The sequence below is a fragment of the Erithacus rubecula genome, assembly GCF_903797595.1.
Source record: "Erithacus rubecula genome assembly, chromosome: 2".
Lineage (NCBI taxonomy): Eukaryota > Metazoa > Chordata > Aves > Passeriformes > Muscicapidae > Erithacus > Erithacus rubecula.
In genome coordinates, this window is record NC_136685.1 from 89,545,882 (window position 1) to 89,556,776 (window position 10,895).

General features: G+C 37.0%; 1 long non-coding RNA gene across 1 annotated transcript; it reads left to right on the forward strand.

Moving 5' to 3' along the window:
* The first annotated feature begins 2,223 nt into the window (after positions 1-2,223).
* Positions 2,224-9,103, forward strand: LOC306798234. The gene is made up of 3 exons (XR_013773304.1): positions 2,224-2,443; positions 7,172-7,296; positions 9,034-9,103. It is a non-coding gene; the product is annotated as an uncharacterized lncRNA (long non-coding RNA).
* Positions 9,104-10,895: the final 1,792 nt, after the last annotated feature.

Genomic DNA, 10,895 nt, shown 5'->3' on the forward strand with positions numbered 1-10,895 from the left:
ACTGGAAGCAAGGGCTTCCCACCCTTCCCAGTGCAGTATCCCAAAGGCAGCATCCATCACCACAGGCATAACATCATGTTAGATGACATCTGATCCTTGGTTATGTGTGTAGGGGTCAGCAGCCTCCAGGGTGAGATGTGAGCTTTGAACCAGAAGCATAGATTTCTCTTCTTGCCTCAGAGTGGTGCTAAGAACACATTCCTGAAGTGTTCAAATAATCTTTGGTGGGCAGAGTAGTCCAAAGCCTCATCAGAAATCTGATCTTTCCTGCCTTCTTCCATTCCTCTCAGTCCAGCACAAATGAGGGTGAGCTGTGCACAGTCCCTGTTCCTCCCTGGCCAGCACAATGTGATTTTTGTGTGCCTGGTGGCTCTTGGGTGTGGTGCCCATGGCAGCTCCTGGCCTGGCTGGGTGTAAATCCTTGCTGAGCCCCCAGGCTTGGTGTTTCCTCTCCTCATTTCAAAGTGACAGAAATGTCTGGAGTAGCAGGTGTCCCTTCACTAGAGCTGTGGGAGAGAAGGAAATAAAGAGTTTTGAAAGATAATTTCTGTGTCACTGTACTCAAAAAACACTAAGAATCACTTGGAACTGGGAAGGATTGAACAGTCAGGATCTAAAATAACATCAAGCAGATATCCTGAGAAGCAAGGAGGACATGGGCTGTCACTCAGAAGATCAGGCAGCAAAAAGGCATCCTGCCTTGATGTTACAAAAGCCAGATGGCTTCTCATGAATGTCATACATATTACTTAAACTCAGCTTCTTCAACTGATGAACTGCTTTAATACAGAGCAGCTAGTCAAATGATATTTTTGAGGATGGATGTGTGATAAAAATTATGAGCATGCAAACTCCTAGATTGGTTCAAATTATTTATAACTTTTCACAGTCTAAGCTTCTGTCAAGTTTAGTTTCATTGCTTCTAAAAATGGTATCCTAGACTGGAGTGCTAAAATGGGGAAAGCTGGCAGAGAAGGAAAAATTTGTGCTATTCAGTTCCCTATATTTTCTAAACAAGTGTCATTTATTCTGCTGGAGCTCAGGTCATTTCATTTGGAGGGTCTGTGTCATGCATTTGTTATGACACTGAAAACACCTCATATATAATGAAAAAGCTCCCTCTAGATTCCCCACATATCTTGAATAATGTTTTTTTTTGTTATGAATCTTCACTCACACTGAAAAAGCTCATGGTAAATTCATATAGAGCTATTTCCCATTTTCTGAATTTACGTAGATATAAATTTAATAAGAGCCACAATAAAAAAGAAACATTACTTTCATTTTATTAATTGTGATATTTGGAGTGTGTGTTCTCATGTTTTGGGTTATGAATTCACCATTTTATGCTGCATTCCATTAGATCTTTTGGTAGAATGGCTACTTTAACAGGAAAAAGCTCAGACAGAAATTCAAGACCCAGAAATGAGAGAGAAATTGTTAAAAATAGTCAATGATTGACAACCACTGACAGTCTTGGAGGCTCAAGCAGATGTTTCAGAATATTTTCTTGTAAAAATATTGCCTTATTGGATGGACAGATGAATATGTGAAAATAAGCTTTTTCTGAAAGTGCTAAAATCACCAAAAGTCCCATGCCTTCAGAATCTGCAGAAGCAACCCATGGTTGAGGCATTTCAGTGGAGATACAGCTTTTCATTCTTCTGCTGCAAAAAGACATTTGTGCCTCGTCTGACACCTTCTTTTGTATTCTGCAGCTGCCTAATTGCAACAGTGGCTTCATCTTGCTGGAAAATAATGACTAAATGTATCAAAGTTAGATCAAATACTAATGTATGCTCTTCATTATTTATGGTATTCTTATGCTGCTCAGAGGGAATAAGTGCTTAAGTTTTAATCAGCATCCCCTTTTGAATGAAAATTTTTATAACATAACTTGTTGAGTAATCCAGCTCCAAAATATGTATGCATACATGTATGTTTGATATGGAGACTTGAACCAATTAACTCATTTAGGAGTTAGTGGTTTTGAATGTAAAAATAAAATCTCAGGTATTTTAAGCAACATTTATTATTTTTTCATTAGAGCTTTTATTTATATGCTTCTATATAAATATTGCTTATGCTTTTATGCAATGAGTATCCCTTTAAGAGGTAATAATTTGTCTGTGTAATTGCAAAGGAACATGTTTGCTAGCAAAAGAGAGACATTAATTTGGCTCTTAATTTCCTGTTTATTTCCTGTTTGAATTGATAGGTGTTTCCTCATTACCATCAAGAAAGAAGTTGATCATCTATGAATAACTCATTTACACTGTAATCACAAAGCTGCAGCAGATTGCAGCTCATGATTCAATAATCAAAAGGTCTCAGAAAATTGAGTGGCCCAAATCTTGCCCATAAACTTAAGCTGGAATGAACCAAAGAGCAGCCCAGCAATCTGTGTGGGATAATCAAGACTTGGCTGGGTATTCAGTACAGGGTAAGTTATTTATTACTGTTTCATTATTGTTTCATTCTGTAATCTCATTATTTCCTACCAGAATTCCTATGCAAAAGTGTTAAAAATATATTTAGCTTTATGAGATGTATCTAAGTAGAACTTCAACTTTCATTTAAATATTTGTGTTTCAAGTGTCATTCTCTTTTGCTCTAATTTACACTAATTTTTATTTGCTCTCACACTTGTTTTCCCAAAGATAGTACTTTAAATGAAAGGTATTTGATCACCTCATTCTCATTTATTTGTAAGGAAGAAAGTAGGCAGGGATATTGGAGGATTTGGTCTGAGTCCTTTGCATGTTTACAGAAGACTTGGAAAAGCATTGACTTGAAATTCCCAACTTCTTGTCATAGCTGTGCTGTGGCAGCAAGTCTGTTTTGAATATACCATGTCTTAAAAAAAAAAAAAAGGCAGTTTCATCTACATGCTAATTTTGTATTTAGCTTTTAATTATTGTTTTTCATTGATGTCACAAGTAAAAACCAAGATTTCTTTGATGAGTCAAAAGACCATTCATTAGCAATCAGATTCAACCACATTCAGTAAATCCTATACACCAGTCATCAAGGCTGATACAGCTTTCAGGATAAAGCTGAAGCTTTTCATAATTTCTGAAAACCTCTCTTCTTTTTTACAGTAGGATAAACCTGATAGTTTAACAGATCAGCATTTCTCTGAGAATCTTCTACCCAAAAGGCAACTTTGAAAAAACGTGACATCTAGTTAGAACAAAGTGTCACCTGAATCATTTATGTAACATTCCTCCCACCATACTGCTCATAATATCTTCAAAAAAGTGGGTGAAGAGCTACAACAAAAGTGATAATGGAAGAGAAAAGCCTGAGATGTGAAATGACAGCACAAGAGGTACAATTTATACTTCACCTTGTCTAAAGGATAAAGCAAAGGCATTTTCAGGTCATAAGCAAGCCAGAAATTTTTATGTAAGACAAACAGCACCACTGTGGTTTTATAATGTAGCAATTATGCATTTACACTGTTGTGCACATATATGCATTAGTCAAATAACCATGGTGTTACCCACAAATAGTATTGGACAAAACCACACTAGGTTCATACTCATGAGAAATTTCCCTATATTTAGTAGCAAAATTATGACATTTGGAAAAGGCAAAGTTTTCTATTTGCCAGCTTCACGGAAGAGGGAATAGACATTAGTGGTTGGTTCTCTGTTAATGTAATGGTCACCATATTAATGGGAGCTGGAGTGTCCCTAGATCTTACAAAAAGTTCAAATGCTGTGTTAGTTATCACTCTGCCTAAGAAGCTTTCACTGTGCTCTGCATATTTAATTGCATATGCTTGTGCAATTCTGAGCTTACTTAGATTGAAACAGGAATTCATCATAAGTAATCTCAAGACAACTGAAAATTAAATTTAAGGACCTAAATCTTATCTGTCTTCATATTCACATAAATTGAGATTAATACCTCCAAAGTCAATATAATCAAGGAAAAAATGTACCTTTAAGAGGTCTGCACAAGAGCAAAGTGAGAGTTGATTTTGCAATCAACTTTGGAAATGCCTGTGCTGCAAAATCCGTATCACTGAAGGCACAGATTTTGTGCAAAAAAGGCATCAGACTTCTCTACACTGCTTTTTAACAAGTATTGCTGTTATACCTTCTCTATCACAGTGGAGGCATCTTTTTCCATTCCTAGAGCAAATCTCCAAGACCTGCACCACAGGACTGGTGCTCTCACTCTGCATGTTCAGGATGGGGGCTTCTTTCAGAGACCTCACCTGCCACACACAACAGGTCAGCCAGTCTAGAGTATCCCACATGAATTTGCCACACAGATTTGGGAACAGATTTAGTCTAGAGCAATGCTTCAATAAAAGCCATTTTGCTCAGCAAGAGTCTGGAGCTACAGGGCCTCTCCATCATGCCACTCATGACTGCATCTTTGGTTGATGCTCATTCTGATGCCTGAAGGCATTTGTTGTTAGGGACCCTTCAATCCTGGAGCACATGGGCTCCAGAACCTCCACCTGAGCCCAGCCCTGAGCTGCTGATCTGTCTCTTGGTTAAGGTGAGCATTATACTCATTTTCCATCTTGTCCTGCTGCCTCAGGCTGGCAGAATCCTAGGGTCCCTGGATTCCCTGAATGATCCCTGGACTTGACTCACGCCCAGATGTGCCTGGTTTGCCAGTGGACCTGTTTCAGCACGTGGCTGTGTTTGTGCAGCTGAGCCCCCGTGGGACTATGCTGAGCTGGGTGAGGACACTGTCCTGTCCTGCTAGGGTCACCCTCAGCTCCCACCTCATCCCCCATCGTGGAGCAGCCCTGCTTCTGCTGCTCCTTGGAAGAAGAAATGTGTGCTATAAGTTTCTCTCCTCTTTCCACAATAAGCTCTCTTCAGAAAGAGATGGTAGAAGCCAGAATGTTTTAAAGTTATTTCTTTGATAGATGGCTGCATTACAATACTGTGGTGATATATGTTTTAAATTACATGAAGGGATGGAAAACAAAATAATAAAACATAGCTGGCATATTTTAGTGTGCACTACTGTGATCCATAGCTTGCTGACAAAATAAGACCTCAGGGTGAGGTGTTTATATTAATTTAGTTTTAATACCCTTTTGTGCTGTACCGTTTTGCTTTATTTTCCTCAGTTAAGTTTTGTGCTTTGTCACAATGTTCCTTTCCTTCCTGCATGAGCTGTAGTCAGGAGTTTATAACCAGCAGATTTTTCTACTGTAACTTAGCAGTTCTGCTCCAGCATTGCAAAACTAGGAAATAACTTAAAGCAAAACAGCATTTCTCTGTATGCCACATACTAACTCAATCTACACAATTAACAGAGGGATGGATTTCCATGGTCTCCCCCATAAATAACAGCTATTCACCCCAGTAAAGAATTTCAAGACATTCTCTATTTATACAAATAGAAAAATATTTTTCACAAACTTCCACCACTAATTAGAGGAATCAGAATGTCTGGACAAGATTGACCATGAGAGTAAATAAACCTGACCTGCTGAACAACATGGATGTGGGGGAATTGCACCTTTTTAGCACTGAAGAGACAACTCTTGGCCATCATGGAGCTCATGGCATTGGCTGCCCTCCTGCACCTGCCACTATTTGCCTCACAGCTGGCATGACACTTGCAGCAGTGTGTTCTCTAGATATTGATATACTATAGCTACTGAAAATAATATATTTACTTCAAAGCAATCATTCAAAGTATTCAGGCATGGTAGTATCTGTACTGACAATGATACCTGATCATGTCAGGAATCTGTTTTAGTCTTATGATTTGTAATGCAGTATGATGTACTCAATAAAAATACTCATTGTTACATCCTTGCTTTCCCAACAGATGAATCATTAATATCCATCTATACTGATCTATAAAACTAACATTTTATGTGACAGACATCATTAATAATGAACATTCAGAATAAGGAAGAAGTGCATTATATATCAAAAAGGCCTGAGCTTTAGATATTAAAGCTATAGTGGATTCAAGCACGTTTTCATAGTTTAACAACAATTTAAAAACCTCCCACTTTTCCTTAATGTAAGTTTGTCTTGGTGATCATTGTGTTTTATTTCACCTTGGTTACAATCTCAGATTTAGTAACTGAAGCCAATACAAACTTTGGTTGCTCTGTGCTTAACAAAATGCTTCTTTAGTCTGTGTAATAGAATATTCTTGGCTAGGATACGGACAGTTGGCATTTCTGGTGGAGGATTTTTTTTTTGCTAATTAAGAAAAATTTGATCTGGTGCCTCATGGCTTGTATTTACAGACACCAATGCAGACACTATGCAGAATTTTCACTCTTGTCAGCTCTTCTCTGACAACAGCTTTGAAGTGAGAAGAAGATTACAAGGAATTCTTCTTATAGTCATTGGTCTTCTTTCTATTGGTTATTGGGGTTTTTTAGTTTTTCCATGTACTTAACATTTCAATTAATCTTACACAGTAAAAGACAATGCACAGTGCATTCAAATGTCATTGACATCTTGCTATTTTATGTCACTGTCATCTTGCTCTTTTCAAGTTTGTGTTGTAAAAGGGATTGAGAAAACCATATTTGTTGGTTTATAAAATTATCTCACAGATTTTTCTTTTAAAAACACTTGTCCATATACCTCAGAAAATTTATAATATGAAAAGTTGATACTATTTCACTATTTTCATGACCAATGTAATTAATTCCTTGGGATAAGAGAATGACTCTTGTCTCACCATCTTCTATACCATGCTGGTGTACTTTCCTCTTTCTTTTTACATTTTTGTCCTTAACTTTCAGCTTAGTTTAAGTTGCAGCGCTGACAGGTATAATCTTGATTACTGCAAAACCAACAGCTGTGAAGCTGTACTATATTTTGGGACCTGCTCTGCATGGGCTATTTTGTTCTCCTATTTTAATTAATAATAAAAGTGTATTATAATACTACTCTAAGGTCCCTATGAAACTTAGAAATATTGAAAAGTGAAGAAATTATTCTAAATGTACATTAGAAATAAATATATATTTTTACTAAAAAATACCCCAAATGATTAAGAATTAGGGTGGTTTGGGGTTTTTTGGTTGTTTTCTTTTGTTTGTTTGTTTGTTTTTTTGTTTTGGTTTTTTTGGTGTTTGTTTTTTGGGGGTTGTTTTGTTTTGTTTTGCTTTGTTTTGTTTTGTTTTTTTTTGATCTTACTTGACTCTTTGCATTTTCAGGTATCAAGACTGGGCCAATACACTTTGAGTACAGGTCCCTGAAGTAACAGGATTAATCTTACAGATGTATCACTAATTTCAACTGTGCTGGACTTGACATTTGATTCTGTGTTTTCTAATTTATTGTAAGTTATGTCCACTCTAGTTAGATGTGAGTAAATGTGTGATTAATGCTTTCAAAAGGGGTTTGTTTTGTTTAAATGGTTATTCAAATAGGTGGGAATACGAATTACCTGTGTTTGATTAGAACAGATGGTGTTTCCTGTTCTTTCTTTCCAAGGAGAGTACTTAGCAAAAGTTTGCTGAAATTATTTCCATAAGCCAAGGATATAAATGTTAGACCTTAGGCTCCAGTTGCCTGGGACCACAATATTGCTTTTGAAGTTATCCACCCAAAGTCAATATTTAACTGTTACAGAACTTATGTAATATATTTCCTTGCTATAGGCAAGTTTTATTAAATACTCCAAAGTTGAACAGATAATTAAGAAAGTTTCTACAAGTTGCAGGTTCCTGCAACCAAAGTGTAATTATCTAACTTTGTACTAATACATGTCTAACATTGAGAATAATAGCACAGAAGCTAAACTAATTCTGGGTTTTAGCTGCACTTGACTCTGACAAACAAGGGAACAGCAAATTGGTGCAGGAAAAACTGTAAAACAGAACTTGTCAGACTTCAGGAACAGGTAAAACACTTCTGGGAGATTTTTTTGTAGAACCATTTATGTTGGAAGAGACCTTTAAGATCATCATGTCCAACCATTAACCCAACAGTCAAGTCCACCACTAAACCATAAGTACAACACCTGCACACCTTTTAAACACCTCCAGGGATGGTGACTCAACCCCTTCAGCTGGTTCTAATGCTTGTCAACACTTTATCCAACCCAAACCTCCCCTGGTGCACCCTGAGGCCATTCCCTATTGCTTGTTTCCTGGGAGAACAGCCCAACCCCCATCTGGATACACGATACACCCTCTTTCCAGGGAGTTGAGACAGTGATGAGGTCACACCTGAGCCTCCTGTTCCCCAGGCTGAACACCCCCAGCTCGCTCTGTCACACCTCACAGCACTCTAGACCCTACATCAGCTTCATTGCCCTTCTCTGGACATTTTCCAGCCTCTCCTAGACAAAAGATGTTCCACAACACTTCCACCTTCTGTAAGGATTCTGCTTTCTAATGACCTCTCTTCCTTCATAGGTTTCTTCCTGAACTTTACCCATGTAAAATAGCTTGGACAATCCAGAATATCTGTCCAGAACTCTACTATCTCTAGCCAATAATCAAATCAGCTTTTACAAATTAAGCAATATCATACTCATCATATGGCTGGAAGACGACCAAGAAACACAAAAGATTACAGCAGTGGTTTTAGTAGCTGGGACCACTCCCTGCCATGCCAGTATATGTCTATGTCTATTCTGTCTTTCTTAACATCTTCTGTAATGCCCACGACCAGCAGGTAGGTCTTGAAAGAATTTCTTTCTTCATAAAATTGTTCTCAGAGTTAATAATGTTTTGGTTTCTTAATTTTTTTTTTCCTCCAGAAGTTTGTGTGTTCATTTGAAAAGAACAAATGCCCCAAACTGTTACGGTGTTTAAAATTAGCAACTTTTTGTCTCATGGTCATGGAAAAAAAAAAAAAAAAAAGGATATTTTTGTTCAGGTGGATTTTCATGCAGGCTCCTAAAATTTAGCAAACAAAGAAGCTTTCTACTGATTTTTATGCTACATAAAAGATGTTTTAATTTATTCATTTTGGCAATAAGAACTTGGAGCAGGTGTCTATATGGAGGAATAAAATCAGTAGTGCTTCCAAAGAGAACCAGTATAAATCAAAAATTCTTTTGCTTCAGGGCCTTTTCTCGAGGCTGTTAATATAAATGCTGATAGAGCTGTGACCACTGAGAATAAAGGAGATCCTGCTTCTAGAAGGTTAGTAAATCCAAATAGAACTTTGATGTGTAAGACCATTATAGGTTACCATTTCCTTCTCAGTGTTTCAGAATACGTGTCTCTGTTTCTCTTGAGGTTACCCCATTGCTAAATATATGTTCTCATAAAACTTGATTATGGTTTTATTAATGTTTTCTGTGTTATTGTTCATCCTGCTTAGGATCAACATTATGGAGCATAGACAGTAATACTTCTAAAAGCAAAGAACAGTAGGGAAGATCCATGCTTTTAACTCATTTAAAAACCCCAGAAGAGATCTGAAAACTCAATCAATTGTTGGACAAGTAAAAGAGTCTGTTACTCCAATGTTTTAAAACCCAAAGGGACTCTCAAGGGGTATGTGTTCAGCATCACATTCAGCAATGGTAATATTTAGGTGACTCAGAGGTAAAAGACTCAGATATTTTATCCTAAGTTGCACGAAATTCAGAGTTTGAGGTTCTGGTTTGCTTGAAGCAAAGGTTGGGAATGGGGACCAACACTTCTAAAACACAAGGTTATTTCTATACAATTCTTTAAATATGATTAGCTATGATTCCATATAGAAATAATACTGCATCTTTGTCCACATTTTGCTTTCTATTTACATTGAGCATAAAGAGCTGTTCTAACAGAAGTCAAATAATGTAACCAACCCTTGCCTGGTCTACATTGGTATTTTTTTGACCTTTAAAAGGTAAACCACAGTCCATACTGGATAAATCATACTAGGGAAAGCTTTCCCTGTGAATAGATATCTCAATCTGATCCTGGAGAGCTCAATCTTACAAGCTGACTTTTTTTATTTTTAATTTTTTTAAAGAAACATCATCTTTTATGTTTCTGTTTTTAAAGAACACTTTCTGGGGAAACATATATTTGAATATTCCAAATTTATTAATGTTCTAAAACAGTGGAATAGAATGCAAAGTTTCTTCCCTGTTTTTTAGGGGGAATACCTTAAACTGCTTTCTTCTCCTTCAATTTGAGACTGCTGGCCCAAAATACTAATCATTGCTAATATCATAATAAAAACTCTGGCAATATTTGGAAGTCAAAGCTGATGATTTTTCTTCAGTGGTGAATAAACTGAAAGAGATTTGTTTCTCCACTCCTCCTCATGGGGGGCATTTCACTGCTTGTTGGCTGAAAGGGAGGCTTCTCTGAAATTGTTCTAACATTTTATAAAGAATCACAGCTGATTTTCACTGCAAGAGAAAGAGAAGGAGGAAACACAAGCTGAGTGAATCAGAAATGTCCAGTTCTATGGTTTGCCCTAAACTCCAGGACAAGCACAGCTGAGTATCACTTATTTTAAAATGCTTTCATTTACTAAGGACTGTGATCAGGAAAGGATTTAGCTTTCTGGGGAACTTTGAAGAAATGTTTGTAGATCAAAGGTGCCCTTGATTATCTGTAAATTGGCATCCCTGTGGATTTGCATTTGAAGGGCATTGGAGACAGAAGCAGGTACAACCATCCCTTTAGGATTAGACATACCTTAACAGAGCAGTTAAGATTATAGGCCAAGTACTACCTAACAATAAAGAAACTCCCTGAATTTTACACTTACTCTATTCTTATCAGTCTCTGGGGTTTAGTTATGGGGTTTTTTCCTATTTGAATAACATAACACTGCAATATCTCCTGCTACCTGCAATGTGTTTACATGAATCATAACATGCACCTGATGAAGACTCAGATAAGGAGCAATGTTACATATCTCACAATATTCATCTATGCATAGACTAAAAGAATGAGAAGCTATATTTTTTTTCATATA